Source organism: Ochotona curzoniae, unplaced genomic scaffold (assembly GCF_017591425.1).
Source record: "Ochotona curzoniae isolate NIBS_2020 unplaced genomic scaffold, NIBS_Ocur_1.0 scaffold_4763, whole genome shotgun sequence".
In the NCBI taxonomy this organism is placed as follows: domain Eukaryota; kingdom Metazoa; phylum Chordata; class Mammalia; order Lagomorpha; family Ochotonidae; genus Ochotona; species Ochotona curzoniae.
The window spans coordinates 1598962-1619839 of record NW_024467123.1 but is presented as its reverse complement, the minus strand read 5'-3'; positions in this window follow the sequence as shown (position 1 = coordinate 1619839).

The following is a 20878-nucleotide window of genomic DNA, read 5'->3' as shown; positions in this document are numbered from 1 at the left end:
CATCCCAAACTCTCCCATCTTCATGTATTTCTGGATCATTGTGGAGGTGCAAGGAGAGGATTTTATTTCCTATTTCCACATCATTAAAAAAAATCCTCAACTATTCTTTCAGGAATAATTTGAAACTTTGTTGAAGAATACAACTTGGGAATTACTTTCTTTTATAGATATGTGTGTGTACATATTTTAATTTTACATATTAATGGGGCTCAGTGTGATAGCACAAGGCATGTATGAAGGTCAAGCCAGGTTCACTGGCGCTCCTACCTACTTCTCCTGCATGGAGGAATGCTGAGCTGCCCTTGGGTGGAGTGCCAGAGCAGCTTCTCTATTTGGCTCTTCAGATGGGAAGACATTTTTCCACCTAAAGCATCTTCAGTGCCTTTTTTTCTTTGCCTCAGGATCTTACACATATTTCAAGGAATAGAAATTTTGATCTTTCATAAATGACCTCCTAAGATCTGCTGGGGCCAACACAGTGGTATACTAAGCTAATCCTCCATCTGCAGCACCAGCATCCCATATGGGCACCAGTTCAAGTCCTGGCTGCTCTGCTTCCAATCCAGCTCCCTGCTGATGGCCTGGGAAAACAATGGAAGATGGTCTAAAGTCTTGGACACCTGTACCCGTGTGGGAGACCTGGAGGAAGCTCCTGGCTCCTGGCTTCAGATCAGCTCAGTTCCAGCTGTTGCGACCATTTGGTAAATTAGCCAGTGGATGGAAAAATTCTGTCTCTTTATCTCTATAAATCTGCTTTTGAAATAAAAAAAAATCTTTCCTGTTCCAATGAGTATTGAGGCTCTTGGAAAGTCACAAAATAGTTATGAAATATGAAACTATATACCTTTGTGTGGTGGCCCCCACATCAACTGCTAGGAAACAGTGGTGAATTTCTGGATATGGTATTGGCATGTTTGCTGGAAGGAGTGCTCCTCAGTCTTTCCACCCCTCCTTTTCCTGCCCCTCTTCCTTCTATCCGCCCCTCTGTCACAGATGGGAGATCCCAGGAGTCTTTCCTGATCAGTCTTCTTTCGGAGGAGGGGGACCATTTGTCCACGTCCGCATTCCTCATCTCTGAGCACCCACGGTGTTTTGTGTCTGTGTCAGACTAGACTGTTTCTGTTTTTTTATTCCATTCATCATTCCCATGGGAAGCTGGGGAGAGTGGCTTTGGGTCTCATGGTTCCCATGGCTGCTTTCCCTGCAAACCCAACTGTGTGCAATCATCTTGAGGCTCTAGACACGTGTGATCAATCACCACGTTATCTGTCAAATGAGACTACCCCTTGGTCTAGAAAGGTGACATTCTCTCACACTCCCGGAAAGGCTGTTTTTTTCATGAGCACATTTGCTGGGTATGTCCTTGTCTGATTTCTCTTAGGAGCAGCAGAATCATGTGTCCAATGAGTGGCAGAGGTACTACATAGACTAAGGGGCATCATGTGGGTTCTTAGTTCACCCCAAGGCAGCTATAGTCTCCTTGGTCAGTGTCTGCGATGGACATGTCATGGAGACGCAGCTATAGTCTCCTTGGTCAGTGTCTGCAATGGACATGTCATGGAGACGCAGCTATAGTCTCCTTGGTCAGTGTCTGCGATGGACATGTCATGGGGCGGGTGTGGCACCATGGACAGGACCAGCCTCATCTGAAGAGCTGATGTCTCAGTACCAGAACCACCACACAGACTGGCAGCCTGCACAAGGGGCATCGGCCAGATGCCTTCATCCCCTTTCAAAGAGCTCACCTCCTGACATCATCACCTTCACTGGGGCTCAGCGGCAGGCATTTTGAACTCACAGCTGCTTGACTGCTGCTCAGGATTCTGCCTTCTCTGAACTTTGGTCTCCTCATCTATAGGCCATCATTGATCAGCACATCTCCCCTTCACATCAGGGCAAAGTGCCCAGGAGTTGGTTGGTGTGTCGCTGGCCACCCTGATGATGGTTGCCCTGATGACTTCTGGGACTGCCTTGGTTATTATCAGCAGTGATTGCAGCAGCGACAGCAGTGAAATTCTGTGGCCCTGTCGAAATCAAATTTACTGCCGAGTAAGCCGAATGCAATTGCATTCCTTTCACTGCGAATGGTTCAGCGAAAAATGAATAAATGACAATCCCCTGAATTCAGGTTTTTTTTTTTTTTTTTGAGAGTTAGCAACATGGAGCTTCCCTCCCAAGAAATTCCCTCCCCAGCTCCCCTTGGTGGGAAGCTATTCGCTAGGGATTGGAGCAGTGGTAGTTAGGGGACAGTTGACCCTCAACAGGCTCCGGAATAACAAGACCCATTTATGGCTGACAATTGGCTCTTGCCCAAGTGGCCCGTGAAGTGTGCGGGCCAGCCATTCATTTTACAGTCCTTTTAACACGGGTTCCAAATGTGGCTGGCTATCTTAAAGCCTAAGCTATTACATGTGGCAGGGACCACCCACTATGTCCTGAGGGGTTCTTTTTTTAAAAAGAGGGTGTGCATTCCACAAGTTGCACTTGATCAGTCTTGCCAGCCCAGCCTTTCCAGGCTGTTCATATAAACCATTTCTTGGACACTGGGTTCTGCACACATTTGTTTCAGTTGAATTTTTTTTTTCTGTAAATGGAAGTCCTTCATTACTATATATAGTGTATATAAATTGAACTGGAGGACTTCAAGCCAGCCTGAGACAAGACTACATTTGAGCCAGTGTCATCGCTAACAGCAACAATGCACCTCGCAGTCATGACTGTACGCTCAAGCTGACAGGGATGAGGTCACAGTTAGGGCCAATTTTAGTGGCCAGTCCTGAGACTATGATGAATAAAGGTAATCTGCCCATGCTTGGAGAGCTCGCAACCTCTGCGCCCTAGGAGGAAAGGCACCTGAAACACCAGTTTGCACACCAGTCCTGCCCAGGCATCTGAGCCAAGTGCAGGTGAACACACGGGACGGTGGCTGTCTACCTCCCAGCCTCCGGAGAGATTTTTCTAGAGCTAAGGAGCATGCGCGTGGGCTCTGGTGGGGATGCTGGACCTCACCAAGAGAAGAAATACCTCACCTTAAGAAAAACCGGTGGTATAATAACGACAATGCTGGAATGAAGTCGGACCCAAGATCGTCGTCGTTCTCTGTAATTGCTCTAACCCTGAAATTTGCTCATAATGCAAGGAGGAATTCAACGTTTCTGTGTGGGTTCCAAAGAACACAGCGATGTGGCTTCATTGCAATGAAAAGTCAATCTCTCCATGCCGAGGATTAGAGATCCCATCTTGTTGGGAAATAGCAGGAAGGTCTAGCGCCTTCACCCAGCCAAGCTGAGGGATGTGTGGATGCGGAGGGGGACAGAATACGGAGGTCTGGGTCCTGCCTCACTTGGACCAACTCTTGCAAAGATGACTGAGTTCTCTCCACAGCTCCTCATCATGTCTTCTTTAACACACAGGTGAACGATCTCAAATGTGTTTAATGTGTCTTCACAAGCCCTGTGAACTTTACACACCCACTAAATTTTTTAGGCTCTGTGTCTTCCCTCCAGCTCCAGCCCTTTCAGGCCTTGAATGTGTGACCCACAGGCTGAAAGAAACAAGGCTATTTTTAAGAATAACATGGGCAGAGTCCCATGAGGCAGTACTTGGTGTGCTGTGTTTGAGAAGCACCCATTGGGCCTGGCGCAGTGGCCTAGCAGCTGAAGTCCTCACCTTGGACGTGCTGGGATCCCATATGAGCACTGGTTCTAATCCTGGCAGCTCCACTTCCCATCCAGCTCCCTGCTTGTGGCCTGGAAAAGCAGTCGAGGACGGCAAAAAGCCTTGGGATCCTGCATCCACGTGGGAGACCTGGAAGAAGCTCCTGGCTTCTAGCTTCGAGCCGGCCATAGCTCGGGCCGTTGCGCTCACTTGGGGAGTGAGTCATCGGATGGAAGATCTTCCTCTCTGTCTCTCTTCCTCTCTGAATATCTGACTTTGCAATATATATATAAAGCACTCATTGTGCTAACTCAGGTTGGTTCCACACCCTCTCCAAGGCAAATCCAAGCAAATCCAGCATGCCTGTAACTGTCAACCTTGCAGATCCTACCAGCTTTGCCCTCCCACCGCTACAGGTTTCTTAAATCTTCCAGTTATCCCAAGCACCCCACAGAGGGCCTCCTCCAGGGCAAGTGATTTGTAAATATTTGTAGATTGGAAGTTTACATAACATTTGCGGTGGGATTACAGAACAGGCTCCCTAGCCTTTGTGTTTCCAGAAACAACACACACACACACACACACACAATGCAGGTTGATGTGTTTATGGTTTTGGAGCCCACAAAGTTTCTAAAACAAATCTTAGAAGTTTCACTTCAGTAGGCCTGATTTTAATGTCTTTACCACTCAGCTTCCTTTCAAGGTTAAGCCCAGGTGTCCACGCCTATAAAGGACTTGATTTTGTAAGTTTCGGGCTCTTTTCAAAATTAAATTGTTTTTCATGTTTCTTTTTCCTACAGGCTCATCAGAAATCCAGGATGCCTGGATTAAAGCCTTCAGAAGAACAGGAAGTCGCCATTTTTAAACTTTAAACAAATGCAAACCAAGGGCTTAAACTCAAATGACTTTCAACTGGCTGGAAAGCCAGGCCCTGGAGACCCTGGGCTTCTTTCCCCAGGAGACAGGCTCTCTCCCACCTGCCTCTGCTAATCCGGACCCAACACAAGCTGATTTATTTTGAAACTGGCTTCTGATCCATTAACATAAAAAAGACATCTTAAAATAACAAGGGGTCAGGATGAATGTTTCCCGTAGCCTTCCATATGGAAATACCATCATTTGGGTTAGAATCTTAGATTTTAGGGTGGCAAGGCTGTTGTCTTCAGTTGATGGTGAGGCTACAGTCTTGGAAAGCCCAACAACTTGCCTCCTCCCCCCTCTTGCCCGAGCTGCCCTCCCGCTTGGGTGGGTGGCTGAGCAGCGGGCACTGAGTCTGGGCTCTGCAGCCTGAACTCTTTTAGAGGTTAGGAGAACGATTTCCTGTTTACACTCCGGACCTGACACCCTCTTCACTTCCTGTTCTGCAGGCCCCAGTGGCAGAGTCACACATGCTCCTTCAGACCTGCAGGGAAGCCTCCCTGGGGTGTTTTGTGAGACCACGAGCTGTGTCCTCAACCGGGGTTGCAAGGCTTCGCTGCCAAGATGGAGGCCCTTGAGCCGCAGGACCCTGCAGCCAAGCACATCGCTGCAGGCCTGTCCGCTGAACTTTGCCAAACACACCGTGGACTACGAGAGCAGCTGTGCAGGAACTGTTTCCCAGGCTGACTGATGGGCAGAATAAGAGTGATGCCATTTGGCAAGTATTCAGCTCTGACCGCTGGTGTCCCGGGTCCAGCACCACCATGGTGGGATTCCTGCCCTTGATTGCTTCAATGTCGGGTGCACGAGACAGAGGAGTGAACAGGGGACCAGGGCATAAAGGCTGGGCTCTATTCTTGCATGATGAATCAGCTGTGGTTAGAGTGAGAGTCAAGAAGAGATGAGATCTGAGAAGTAACTGGAGGCCTGGGTAGGATCAGAGAGAAAGAAGGCGAGAGAAAACAGGTTGAGAGAAAGGAAACAAAAGCATGGAAGACAGATCACTATGAGGAAGAGGGTGGGTACTCATGGACTAGGACACGGCCCTGGGGAAGGGGCACATCAGGGTGGGGGTGAGGTGCCGGTGGGAACACCCCAGAATTTGGAGATGTCCTTTAGGCTGAACCCCACAGTGCCCCAGTGAGCGTGTTTTCCCCATGGACTATGACCTGAGCCTTGCCTCCTTAGGGGAAGGGTCTGCACTGCTTCATTCTGGAATCAATTAGTGAAGAGCCGGGGCCACTTTGCTTTGCTGGAGGGCTAAAGACACCACCGGCCACCGTGTTGTTTGTTTTGATATGCACCATGGAGTTGCAAGCAGGGGATTGATGGGGACAGTGGGAGACAAAGCCACCCCCGGGTGTGCATGCAAGGGGCTCCCTGGGCAGGGGGGGTCTCCTGACCTTTGTCCTCCTTTGTCCCAGGCAGTCTGGCTCCAGTCTGTCTCCAGCTTCAGGAAGCTTCTCCTTGGGGGTCTTCTTCCATCTCCCAAGGTCCTAAAGGGCAGCCACTTGGCATATTTCCATCCACACCTGATTCATCCAGTGCTTCCAGAATAGAAGGGCACCCTTGGGGATATAGACACCGGGAGACCTCTGACCCGGTGCAAGGGGCTTGGCAGGCAGCATGCCCTAAGCCAGCAATAACCCTCCCCCAACTCCTCAGTGGTGTCCCAGCCTTCTGGCTCCTTCCTGACGTTGTCAGGACAGAGAGCATGACCATGGAGCACCCCTTTCACCCCGCACCCTCCACCTTTGTCTAAACCCATCATAGGATGAGTGAGGAAGCCGAGGCAGACTTTCACAAGGTCAACGTGTTTCATCGCTGCAGATGAGCGTGTCACAGGGCTGCGTGTCACAGATGTGCATGTCACAGAGGGCCGGAAGCAGCTGTTACTTGGGCGGGCTCCTGTCAGCAAGGCCAGGCGCGGCTCACGGGCCACCTGTGACTGACCAGAGCAAGCAAGGCTGTCCTTTCTGTATTCATCTGTGTGGGCCAAAGACAGGGAAGAACACTCCCAGGGCTCCAACAGTGCTCCTCCACTGGATGGCGCACTCTCTGCTCAACACCCCTGTTGGCACTTTGTTCAATGACCATCTCCATGGGGAAACTTTCTGGAATGTTCTTACGTGGAGCAATTTGCTCCATCACTACCTTTGCAATGCTGAGCAGCTCTGAATCAAGTCACTAGGACAAATAGCCTCAATGGCCAGGACTGGCCCAAGAATCAGGAACTCTGGATCTCCAAGGTGGGTGGCAGAAACTCGAACACTAGTCACCCTCTGCTGTCTTTTGCTTGCCCTCCTAGGCACATAAGAAGGGAGTTACACTGATAGTGGGATACCATGACCTGAACTAGAGCTCTTATGGGATACGGGTGACATGTGCCGTGATTTAACCCATTTAATCACAGTGCCCTCCACTGTTTGATAAAAGCTGCACCAAAACAGCAGGATGATAAAACCAGACTTTAGTGCGGTCTACTCCTGGGCAAGGCTCAGTGATCTAACACACAGTGGGCGGCAGAAGTTGTGCCTGGGCTGAGGCATGCATTCTTTAAGTAGTGGTGATGACAGGGCTAGAGGTGAAGTTTTATGTTGTCTTCCAATTGGTTGACTCCATATGAATGAGTCCAGGATGGCTATTCTTGGTGGGAACTTTTGACACCACCAAGGGACTTTCTGCTTGCCCCAGGGCCCTCCAGGCTAACATCCATTTTATTTTCTAATCCCTCCATCAACTTTAAGTCCTGTGTTTGAATCAGGTCTGCTTTGGTGCAACGTTGGGTCATGCTGCAATCTGAATGTGTAAAAAGTTCATGTATTGGAAACATAGCATCTTGTTAATGGTCTTTGGAGTTGAAGACTATAGGAGGTCATTAAAATTAGGCAAGGTTGTGAGGGTGGCAAATCTTTCCAGCCTCCAGAGCCATGAGCCAAACAAACATTGGCATGTCTCTTCTTATTTTATTTTGTTAATTTTAATTTTGGGTGATTTGTACATTGATGTTTAGGGTGCAAAGGGTCAAGGGCTACAGGAAAGTGGGTGAAACCATTGTTTTCACATTCTCTTTTTTTTTTTTTTTTCCTTCCTACTTCCGGGGGAAGGGAGAGGGAGACAAAGGAGGAGCCACACCCAGTGTCCCAAACACCTCTGTATCCTGGAACAGAGGACAGACATCCGACGCCATCCCAGAATCTCTTATGCGGGGCAAGCTCCGAGGGTCTTACTCAAGAGATTTTGATAATTCCACAGTTCTGAATTACTGCTGATCTCACCACTGAAAGCATGACAAAATTTTTCCAGAATCTATTGCTTGACATTGTTCACCTTAGAGTCTCCATTTTCCCACTCATTTATTGCCAACATTTGGTTGCGGTAGTTGATCCATTTCTTCTGTCTTCTGTCCTCTGCTATGGTACCAGGTGTCCTCTGTAGCCTCAGTGTGCTGCCATGTTCTCATGGATATGCTGCACCTGGATATGCACCTGGATATGCTGTCCATTGCTCCATCTAAGCCACTGAGGAGGCCCAGCTCTGACGCATGCACTCTATAGTCAGACCATGGAACCTGCAATTCTACCCATGGTTGTGGTTCTGAGTCCAGCAGTTCAGTTGGGGGGATCCCTAAAGAAACTTCATCTGAGGTGATCTCAGATCAGATTCTTGTATGTGCTCACCAATACAAGGTCTGGAACAGTCTGTTGCACACACTGGTAGTTGCAATTGCTGGGTCAGTTCTGTCTCCAGCCCTGTCTTCTATGCAAAACAATGAGTTTTGGAGTCCATCCTGACCCTGTCCATCACACACTCAGCCCTCACGTAAACCTGTGGAAGCTGCAGCCTAATTGGAGTGACCCCCACAATGACCCCCACCAGGCCCTCCTTCTGCCTTTGTTCCCATGCTTACCAGTCTGTACAGCAGGCTGGTCTAGTCTGTTCCCAATCCCATTCAGCCCTCATATATGTCAATGGGCGTTGAACCCTAATTTAACCCAACCAGCCATGCTATCCAGTCCACATACTTGCCATGGCTGTCACTCTGTCTAGGTATGCCTGCCCCAGTCCTGGTTCTCATGCTCACCAGTGAGAATGGCAGCACAAGAGGGAGGTGCCAAGTCTGACTCACACCCAGACACAGCTTATGCATGGCTCAGAAGGGGCAGAGACCTAGCCCAGGCCATCCTACATCCACTCCCACTCCTAGAGCTTGTACTCTCCAGATGGTTCTGCAGTTTAACTTGACAGAATTTGCCCCCCTTGCCAGCATCTGCCAGCTGATGATGTGGCAAAGCCAAACCAACCCACACCCACTGTGGCTTGTGTCTGCACCAGTAGGAACAGTCAACCCATCCTGGCTTTTCCGTGATCCAGCACACATGCAGGCCAACAGGTTTTGTAGCCCTGCCTGGCCTGGTCTGCCCCCCATCCCAGTTCTCACACTCTCTAGTGGGAATGGTGGTTTAGCAGGGAAGCCCCATGCAGCCCCCTTACCGGTTTTACCCCCTGCCCCAGGGGTCTCATGTGTGCTGCTTGGGTTCTGCAACCCAGTCTGGCATGGCCTGCCTCACCTCAGCATTTGCCAGTGGGTGCTGTAGCCTGCCCGGGCCCGGCCCACCCCCAATTCCAGCTCCTGCTGGTGGAGGCTACAGATTAGCCCAGCCCAGCCAGCCCCCAGTCCTGGCCCCCATGTGAACTACCTTGTGTTGTAGCCTGACTCAGCCCTACCCACACTCTATTCTGGAACTCAGATTCACCAGCAGGTGATATGAACTGGCCCAGCCTGGTTCGCCTCCAAACTAAGCCAAATGTATGCCGGTGGATATCATTACCTGGCCTGGTCTGGGCTGCTCCCTATCATGGTTCTTCTGTTTAACTGCAGGGACTGTGTCCTGGCAGAGAAGTTCTCCAAGCTCTTCCATCAGAACTTCTCCCAATGCCAGATCTTGTACACACCGGTGGGTCTATAGGTCAGCCCTACTTAGTCCATCTCCTGTCCTATCAGGAATAGTGGCCTTTCCTGACCAGCCCTTACTCATTCCAGTTTTTATTGTTGGGTGTTACAGGTCAGCCAAGTCTGACTCACACCCAGACACAGCTTACACATGGCTCAGAAGGGGCAGAGACCTAGCCCAGGCCATCCTACATCCACCTTGTTCTCACAAGCACCAGTGGGTGCTATAGTCTGGCCCAGTTTGGCACACCCCAAATCCAGTCCACACCAGTGCCAAGAGACACTGCAGCCATGTCCAGACCAGACAGTAGCCCCTCCCCTGGCCTGCGCACTTACCCAGTGGGAACCATAATCCAGCCAAGGAGTCCCTTTTGCTCCCCAACCAGTCATAGATCTTGCAAGTGTGAGTGGTTGCTCTGACCAAGCTTGGCATAGTCCCTCACCTGTCTTGGTCTTTGCCTTTGGATGCCTGACCCAACTTGCCCCCAGTCCCAACTCTTGCTGGTGGATACTGGAACCTGGCCCTATTTAGTCTGTTCCCATCCTTGGTTCACGCAAACAGGCAGGTGTGACATTCTATCCCACCGTGACCTGCCTTCCAGCCTGGTTCCTACAGTCTCCAGTCGGCTAAGGTTTGCTCAGCCCTGCCTGATCTGTCCCCTTCCAAAACCAACCCACACACTTGCCAACAGATGGAGCTACCTTGTCCAGCTTCTCCGACCCCAAGGTCTGGACCATGTACTTCCTAGTGGGAGCTGTGGCCCAGTAGGGAGGTCTCCCAGGTTTCCCCACTTGGCCTACTTCCAGATCCAGATCTCACACGCACCAGTAGGTGCTAGGCCCTTGCCTGACATAACCTGTCCCTCCATCTTGGCTGTTGAATGAGCTGGTGGATGTTGTGGCCTGGCCTGCCCCACACCCTGTTTTAGGATGCACATAGAGGTGCTGCGGTCAGGCCCTGCCCAGCCTATTCTAGGCCCCAGCACCCGTGAGTGTTGGTAACTCTTGAGCTAACCAGTGGGACTTGTATTTTCATAGGGTTGGGCCCACTTTCCCCCCCGCAGAATCTACCACCAGACCTTTTTGTCTTGCATGATTGTTAGTGTCATGGCCCTGCCTAATGTGACCCGTCCCCTGTTACAACACTCAGGTATTGGGATCTAGCTCTGATAGACGGGCCTCCAACCCTAGTTTTCATGTGGGCTGGCGTGTGGTGGTTAGTGATGTTCTGTGCCAACAAGCCCATGTCAGGACTGGCGGGCTGGTGAATCAGTCTGACCTATGCAGATCTTTCAGTCTCTCCCTTCCAAACCACTAGGTCTCAGTCTTCTTGCTTACCTGCAAGTACAGTGGCCCCACTGTTGGATGTCTCTCAGGATTCATTTCTTACCTACACGTACTGTGGCCTTATCCATGGATGTCCTTAGGCAGTATTTCTTCAACCCCAAGTCTCCAGAGCTCATTGGTGGGTGGCCAGCGGGTGAAGCCTGGCGCCGATAGGTACACTGGCAGCCTGAGTTAAGACGGAGACAGCTGCTTTTTAAGCAGTTGAGCCAGGCTGTGCCCCCACCCATCAGCCAAAAGCAGCTAATAGAGCGGGGCATAAAATGAGAGAAAGAGAGAGACACACAGAGAGAGAGAGAGAGAGATCTTTCACTTGCTAATTCACTCTAAAACTCTCCAAATTATTATAAGTATGTCTGGCCTAAGTCACAGCTAAATACCAGAATTCTATCCCAGACTCCCACATGGGTATTAGGCTTCTACTCTTCCCAGGCATGTTGGCAAGAGAGTGGATCAGAAACAAAGCAGTTGGGCCTTAGATCAAAGCTCCCATATGGGATGCTGATTTTGTAAGCAAAAGTTTAACATGCTGTGCCACAATGCCAGCCCCAAAACTTAGTTACAGTAGCAGAAAATTAGCTAAGACAGGTACCCAACAAGAAGCATAATTTCAGACACCTGGTGTCTGTTGAATTGATGAATTCAACTAGAAAAGAGAAGAAAGCATAATTCAGATTGCTTGAGAATGAGTGGGAAGGGGCAAAAGTTTGAAAGAACCATTCGCTGAGAAAAGGACAAGAAATATGTCAAAAGCACACTGGAAATTATGGTCCAGGTGTGAGGCACTGGCCGACTTGCAGGCCACGTCTCTGTGCTGGGCTTTGTCTGAGGTTGTGGAATTGTCTTAATCAGCAGGTGATCATCAAGTATCCTAGATGGGTCCAATGTACATCCAGTTACTGCAGACACAGGAATAGGTTTCTCGTGAAATCTACAGCCCTGGCTTAATGCAAGTGGCATGACTTCACCAAGAGAAGAACAATATTACATTGAATACACAATAAGACCGTAGCCCAAGAAAGAAATCTAAGCTGGAGAAAGAAATTAAACTGACTTTAAAAGAGACTGACAGCAGGAGTGGAGGGAAAGCAGGTGAGCAAGGGGAAAGGCACAGGGAGGAAGAGAGAAAACTGAAGGAGAGAATGTGGAGAGAAGAGCAGCCTGGTGGTGTTGACCGCAAGGTGGAACAGTAGCTGTGATGGGAGAGAGAGAGAGAAGAGAGAGGCGAGTGTGACAGCTGATGTACCGCTCCGGGCTTGGCATTCCTGCTGGTCCCCTGGACTGAGCTGAAAGTTAAGACACTTGGAGAACTCAAGAACTTGTGAGTGCAGAACGTAACTGGGCGTCTCATCTGAACAGCCATTCCTACTCACTGTCGAGAAGCCAAATGGTACAGACCACTCTAGACCAGTCCTGGGTGACAAGAGATCCCCATGATTCTCAACATACTGGAGTGTGACGACAAACTGCCAACTGGAACAAGACTGCCAGGGACTACTACTGGACAGGCAAGAGAACAGAGGGATGGTTTGACAATTCTTATAGGTAGAAATCCCTGAATAATGTGCAGGTGCTACCTGGGCAAGTTGGTGGAATCTTCTGAAATCATGCCACAAACTCAGAGAGGGCCTTCTGAAGGCTGTATTGTGTTGGTGAGGGACCACAGCAGTGTCAGGGGCTGACTGGGGCATCCAGGGGAAGCCCTGAGCCCTGCGGAGTCTTGAGACGCTCCCCAAACAATGTTTCCTAGCAGTAAACCTGACCCAGGGAGAAATGGCAAGGAGTGGAGCTGAAGCCCAGGAGAATGGAGACAATAGCGACAAAGGAGAGGATCCAAATGCAACAGGGGAGGGGAGAGAAACCTACAAGGTCTTGTAGAGTTTGGACTTTTGACAAACCCTGTTGAACAGAGAGCTCTTGTGTCAAGGACTGAAGGAATTATCCTGGGCTCCCATTCCTTGTAAGAGTAGAACTTAAATGTGTGCAGTAAGGGAAAAAAGAAGTTGTCAAGCCCTGCAGAAATGTATGTGTTTATTCAATGGGGCACAGAGAGAGAGACAGACAGCTCCCACCTGCTGATTCACTCCCCAAATGCCCACGACAGCCATGCCTGGGCTGAGGCCAACACCAGGAGCTGGGAACACATCCCAGGTCCCCCACGCACATGGCAAAGACCCAAGTATTTGAGCCATCACCTGCTGCCTCCCACGGGGGTACATTAGCTGGAAGTTGGAGTTGGGAGCCAGAGGCAATAATGAAACACAGGCACTCCAGTATAGGATGTGGTTGTCCCAACTGGCGTCTCAACTTCAAGGCTAAACACTCATCTACAGAAAGTTCTAAGACAGGAAATAAGGACTAGCACGGCGGTAAGACCTTCATAATATAGACAAATGTCATAACTTCATAGTACTGAAAATTCATAAAACAATCAAATGGTAAATGGTGTAAAACAGCATCATAAATCAGTATTGATACACAACTCACACAATAGTTGATTGGAAAAACAATTTGAAAAGACAGCTAATAGATATTCAGAAATGACTATAAATCAAACAAAAGACCAATGATTTATTTCTGATTTTAGTGCTCACTTTATTTCAGAAATATGAAATAATTTAGAAGCACCATGAAGATGAATAAATATCATCAATTATGCCCTAAAAGAAACAGAAGGTGGAAGTATATTAACATGCACAGGTGATTCAAGATAAAGTGACAGAGAAGTCAGATAACAATTGAAAATAATACATGGAATTAGTTCAGGAACTGATGGGGTATGGCTGCATAATGAAGCACGTATACATACATACGCAACCAAACAGAATGATACACAGCATAAGAACCTGACACACATATCCTTCACACATGTACGCTGCCCTAACATCGTGGTAAAACCTTCCTGGATGGGCACTTGGCAGGAAGTGTAAGATTCCGGTAGGATTGCTTGCAGCACCTCATATTTGACTGAGTGGGTTTCACTCTTGGCTTTGCTCAGACTCCATCTTCAAGCTCATGTACACCGTGGAAGGAAGCACGTGATGGCCCAAGCAGTTTTGTCCCCATCACTCACGCACATGGGACATCTGCTTTGGGTCCCCAGCTGCTGATGCAGTCCTACTGGCTAGGAGTTTTTGAGTAATCAACTGGCTGGTGTGAGCTCTCTTTCCCTTGCTGGATGTCTATCTGTCTGCCCATTAAATTAAAAAAAGATTTTTTAAAATATTAGCTATATTTTTTAATATTAGTTACCAATCACCTAAAAATTTCAGGGTAAGCGTACCTTTCCAGAAAGATGTTAGGCTTTTCACTCGTAACACAAAGATCCTAAACCGTTAACAACAATAATCACAAAGCAATTGTGGGCAGAGAGACATCAGCGTTAAATACGGATTTTATTTTAGACGTAAGCATTAAGCTACAGGGAACACAAAGGCAGGCGACTACTACAGATGAAGCTTCAGACGAGGAGAAAACACAAAGAAACCATCACACAGAACTGTGGGAGCCAGTGGAGTCAGGACTGTGATCTTCACATCTCCCAAGGCCGCGTTGCCTCAGGCTGTGGGACCAACACGGTGTGCCAAACAATGACCTTATAATTTGTGACTCAGATGTGATGGCCATTCCCATTCCGGAGCCTGACAACGGAGCAGGAGTGCTCCAAAGCAGAATTCAGGAAATGCAGTAGGGAACGGGATCGCAATACCATCACTCTTCCCCCTTCTCCTGATAATGCTAATGATGATGATGATGATGATACAGTCTAAGTTTTTCACCTTGAACAGACAACATGGATAGCACAGTTATAAAAATGTAGATGACTGGGCCCAGCGTGATAACGTAGTGGTTACAGTCCTCACCTTGGATGTGCCGGGATCCCATATGCGTGCTGGTTCTAATCCCGGCAGCTCCACTTCCCATCCAGCTCCCTGCCTGTGGCCTGCGAAAGCAGTCGAGGATGGCCCAAAGCCTTGGGACCCTGCACCTGTGTCAGATACCTGGAAGAAGCTCCTGGATCCTGGCTTCGGATCGGCATAGCATCGGCTGTTGCGCTCACTTGGGGAGTGACTCATCAGACAGAAGATCTTCCTCTCTGTCTCTCCTCCTCTCTGTATATCTAATTTTCCAATAAAGTTAATAAACCTTAAAAAAAAAAGAAACCTAGCAAGTCCAATGGCCACATAGTGAAAAAGCATGGTTGCACCTGGACATGCAGAGCGTGTATAATTCACAGGTTATTACGGACAGCAATTCCTAGCAAACTAGGTGTACGTGGCAATTTGCTTAATCTGACACAGCATCTACCAAACTTGACCTTGATAAGACACTCCAGAGCAAAGCAGTGGAAAAGTTACTCCTGCTGTTAGGAGCAAGCGGGAGGCTACAGTGTCACCATGTTCATTCAACATCGCTCTCAAACAGCACAAAGAAACAACAGGAAGAGAGTCATTTAAAGGCCAGGAAAGGAAACAAAGGCATGGTTATTATTTTTGGACAACATGGTCTTTTTAAACCATGAAATGCTAGAGAATTCAGAGGGAAAAAGTTGTTGTAACCAGTAAGTGAAATGAGTGAGGTCTTTGGAGATGAGCTTAGTGTTCAGAAAGCCATTGTCCTTGTGTATTCCTCCATGACAAAGTACAAAAATGGAATTTTTGAAAGATGGAATTGAGGCAGGCATGGTGGCAGCACGTTAAGCTACTGCTTGGAATGCCCAGTTTGCATCCCTCTCTACTTCCCGTCTGGCTTCCTGCCAATGCACATTAACGGGCAGCAGGTCATGCCCAGGGTGCTGGGGCCCCTGCACGTTAGCAATGTGGGAGACAAGGATGGAGCTCCAGGTTCCTGGCTTTGACTTGACTGTTGTACATGTTTGGGGAGTGACTCGGTGACTGGAAGATCTCTCTGTCTCCCTCTCTCTGTCTTCCTCTCTCCATCTCTCTGTGTTTGCCACTTTCTGTCTCTGTCTCTTCCTCTCTCTGTAACTTTGACTTCCAATATGTGAAAAAAATGTAAAGACAGAAAAATCTCCACAACTATGAAGGAGAATCATTGAAAAGCACTTACAGTCAGCTACCCTGGGCTGCTATAAATCTACTGTTGGTTTGAAAACATCCCAGGCTGAACAGAGACTGGAAGAGAGAGTCCAGAACTAACCTCCCAGCTAAGACAAGAGGTGCTACTGCTCAGTGGAGGGGATGGCAGCCCCTCCAACACCAGGGGGTTGGGCCTGTTGAAACGCTTCCATCGACAAAAGTAGTTACTGAGATCTTGTTGCTTCACAAGTCACAAATATTAGTTCCAGATGGATCCTAGGTCTAAATAGGAAGTGTGAAAAATAAAGCTATTTGAGGAGAACAAAAGAAAATCCATTTGAGATTTTGGAATGAGGAACGTTTTTGTTATTCCTTACACACACACACACACACACACACACACACACACACACAGCCTACCATAAGGGAAATAAAATGTAATAAATCCATCTTTATTAAGATGACTTTTTTTTCATCAAAAGGCAACCTTTAAAATAAGAAAAAGCCTGGTGCCCTGACACTATGGCTCAAATAGCTAATTCCCCCTTTTGTGCTAGGATGCCGTATGGACACAGGTTGGTATCCTGGCTGCTCTGTTTTCAATCCAGCTCCCAGCCTGTGATCTGGGAAAACCATGGAGGATGGCCCCAAAGCCTCCCACCTGTGTGGGAGACCAGGCAGAAACTCATGGCTCCTGGCTTCAGATCTATTCAACTCCAGCCATCCTGGCCACTTGAGGAAGGGACCAGAGGACAGAAGATCTTCCTCTGTCTTTCCTTCTCTTTGTAAATCTGCTTTTCTGTTGTGAATAAAAAAACTCTTTAAAAAAAAAAAAGAATAGGAGGAAGCCTTCAGAACACATGGGAGGGATTTTTAAAAATTCATGGTAAATAGTGTGGAGAAACTGGTTATGGACTTCAGAAAGTTTTTGCATCAAAACAAACTACTTTTAATCCCATTTCCCACAAGCTCCATGAAATACTCTTAAATCTCCAACAGGGAACCTGTATGCAGGTGTATGTACACGAGTTATTTGTTTGAAAAGTAGAGTGAGTTAGAAAGAGCTGGTGCACTTCCATCCGGTGATTCACTCACTAAATCAGTATGAAGACCAGAGTGGCCCAGACTGAAGCCAAGAGCCTGCATCTCCATCAGGGTCTCTTACACGGGTGGCAGGGGCCAAATGCTTGGAGCCCCATCTGTAGATTTCCCTGGATGCATTAGGAAGCTGGATTTAAAGCTGGAGCAGCTGGGATTCGGAATTGGCACTTGATGTGGGATGCCAGTGTCACAAGCAGTGGCTTGACCCGATGTGCCACATCACTGACCACACTGAGTATCACATTTAAAAAAAAAATTATTTTGTTTTGTGGCTCTTCATTTAAGGGAAGGTAAAGTAGTTGTGTAATGGAGACTGTCATATCTAGTAACATGTCATTTAACTTCATGGCATTGTAAATTTCTATTTTTCTTTCTATTGTTGATTTTGTATCATGACTTTTCATTTAAGGGAATGTACAGTAGTTATGTAATGGAGACTAACAACCAGATGTGAGGATGCAGTGTGGTCGGCATCTCTGTTTCCAGACAAAGATGGACTTACAGTGAAACTGTTTATATTATATTTTGACAATAGCATTCTGGACTCTCTGCCACTGTCCATGCCCGCAATGATGAACATATGAGTATGAAGAACTATATGTTAATAATAATATAAAGGAACTGGGCGGGGGGAGGGAATTGGGGAGGGGATAGGGGAATATGGAACTGTATCATAAAATGATAGCAATAATAATAAAATGTGAAAAATTAAAAAAAATTATTGGACTGGGGGAAGATTTTTTAACTCCTGTGAAGACTGTTGTGAAAATTCTTTCCCCAGTGTATCCTGTGTTGCACATGTAAGAATTCCTCTAAGGGCCCAGCCTGGTGACCTAGTGGCAGAAGTCCTCACCTTGCATTCTTCAGGATCCCATGCGGGCACTGGCTCTTGACGACGTGGTCCCGTGTCCCATCCAGCTCCCTGATCGTGGCTTTGGAAGGCATTCAAGTACGGCCCAAAGCCTTGGGATCCTGCCCCCGTGTGGGAGACCCGGAAGAAGCTCCTGGCTCCTGGCTTCAGATCAGCTCAGCTCCTGCCATTGTGGAGGCTTGAGGAGTGAACCAGCAGATGGAAGATCCTCCTCTCTCTGTCTCTCCTCTGTATATCTGACTTCCCATCGAAAAAATAAATCTTTAAAAAAAAAAAATTCCTCTTGGACGTGTCCTCTGAGTTTTGACTGTTGATGCCAGTGGATGCGGTTGAAGGGTTGCCTTGTGCTTCCAGTTGGGTAGCTCTGTGGTTCTGGGCTGAGTGTTGCACACCATTGCATCTAAGGATTTTAACTCGTCCTGTTGTTAGCACACCAACAAGGCAGCTTTGTGCCCAAGGACCAGAGAACAATGCTCGTCCTGGCTTTGCCACTCCCAAGTGGAGCCATCAAGTGTCCGCTAGAGGTCAACCACACAGTGCTGCTATAAGGATGAATCATACCACTCATGCTGCCTGTTACTGCTCTGCCCACCTCCGAGCAGCTAAAGGTAGCAGTGGGTGGGGCCTCACCCTTTTGTCTTCCAATAAGGCAATTTGCCATCCTTGCGATTGGCAGGAGTCTCTACAAATTCCACTCTCCTGCCAAGGCTTGTCCTGCTGTGTTCAATTTCTCTTTTCTAGGAATAGAGGCAGAAGGAAGAGAGGAAAATATCCTTTGTCAGATAACCTTCCCTCCTCCAGTTTGTTCTATTATGATTTTCCTTTGGGCATCACATCAAAAAAAATGGGGGAAATTATTTTCTAAAACTTCTTAGCTCTAGAAATAAAAACCACATTTCTTTTTTGTGGCCTCTGACTTCTCTGGACAGATGGCTCTGGCAGGGTTCCCTGCTTCCACATCAAGCTGGGTGCATTCTGCCTCTACTGACAATGGCTGTGACATACCAGGGACACATCGCTAGCACCGTGAAAGCCCAAACAACAGAGGGAGGAGGTTGGGGCTACTGGGGGGACACGAACTTGTTGAGGCTAAAATGAAATCTCATCACAGGCTCAGTGACCCCTTTTGAGCCGTGTGTTCTGTAAATCACTCTTACTCAACAGGCTTCAGAAAAGGCTTCCTAATGAATTATACGATCCAATTAAAATGCAATCACTCCGCAGCGTTCAAAACCATTTACCACATCTGTCACATCGTCCGAGCAGCTCAGTGACAATACAAGGAGCCATTTGTTATCCTCGCTGGATGGGTGAAGAAACCCAGGCTCAGAAAGCTTGAGTGATCCAAAACCTCACAATGTGCAGGAGACAGAGCTGCTGGGGCTTCTTCGGACTGTTTTATAACCTCCGGTGGTCCAGGAAAGAGCTCGGCACTCAGAGTAAGAAGGAGCCCCCTGATAGCAGACTGACCCTCACTTCCCATTACTGCTCAGTTATCAGATGGGAGCCATACAGAGACAAGGAAGGAAATGATAAAGAAAATGCATTAGCACCAAGTCCTCTGGTGCCTCAACTCAGAAAGGGCCTGCTGCTCCCAGACCCACAAGGGAGGATCCAGGTCTTTGACATGAGTCAGCTGCAGGAGAGAGCCCAGTGCTGCAGCACACACAACCCAAAGAGCCTGCATACACCTTGTCTTTCCATGCAGCTTTTGTCTCCCCAGGGGATTATACACAGGACAATGTCGAAGGTGGGTGAGGCTGCATGGTGATGGAGGGGGGCTAAGCCGCCGTTTGTAACACCAGCGTTCCATATAGGAGTGTTGGTTCCACTCCCAACTGTTTCACTTCCCACTCAGCTCCCTGCTAATGCTGCTGGGAAGGCAGCAGGGGACGGCTCAAGTACTTGAACTCCTGCCACCCATATGCGAGTCCCAAATGCAGTTCCAAGCTAGTTGCTTCAGCCTGGCCTGGCCCCAGCTGTTGCAGTGGTTTGGGAAGTGAATCAGTAGATGGAAGAGCTCTCTCTCTCTCTCTTGCTCTCCCCCTCCTACTTTTCCTTTCAAATAAAACAAGCAACCGCTGAATAACCCCTCTATGTGGAGCTCTGTGTGTGCCACCATGCCCTCTGCCAGCCTGGGCTCCCCAGCAGCCTGGCCTCGCTACCAGAGGTCCTTGTCAGACTTGGTGATCTCCTATTCCACCCACAGCTTTGGAATCCAAGTGTATGAATATGTTAGCCCATGCAGGTAAAATATGCTCGGGTAGTTTGTCTCTGTCATCCACTTGGAAGACTCAATTCCCAGACCAGGCTGCTGCTGACATCTGAAGAATGAACCAGAAGATGGGAGCTCTCTCTGTGTGTGTGTTTACCTCTTAAATAAGCAAGTAAGTGCATGAATAATGAGTGAATGAATAAATCAATTTCAACTTAAAGGAGTATAACCGGGAAAGGCTTCCCCAAAGAAGTCTGGTTGTTAGAAATAAAGAGGGCCAGAGCAGTGGCCTCACAGGCTGACCCTCCGCCATACGGCACCAGCATCCCATACGGGTGCCGGTTTGTGTCCCGGCTGCTTCATTCCCATCCAGCTCCCTGCTTGTGGCCAGGGAGAGCAGTGGAGGATGGCCCAAGGCTTTGGGACCCTGAACTTACATGGGAGACCTGGAAGAAGCGTCTGTCTCCTGGCTGTTGCGACCATTTGGGGATTGAAGGGGCAGATGGAAAATCCCTCTCTGTGTGTCTCTCCTTTGCTCTGCAAATCTGCCTTTCCAAGAAAATAATCTTAAAAAAAATTTTAAAAAGAATATGGACTTTCAGGAAGGGTCTAGAAAAGAGAGAGAGAGAGAGAGAGAGAGAGAGAGAGAGAGATGAGGTGCTCAAAGAGGAGCCTGGAAGCTTCCAAGAGGATTTTAAGTCCTTGACCAAGATCCCTGGACTGAAACATGGGCCAGGCAAGGGCATGGTAGTTGAAGAACACAGACAGGCAGACTGAGG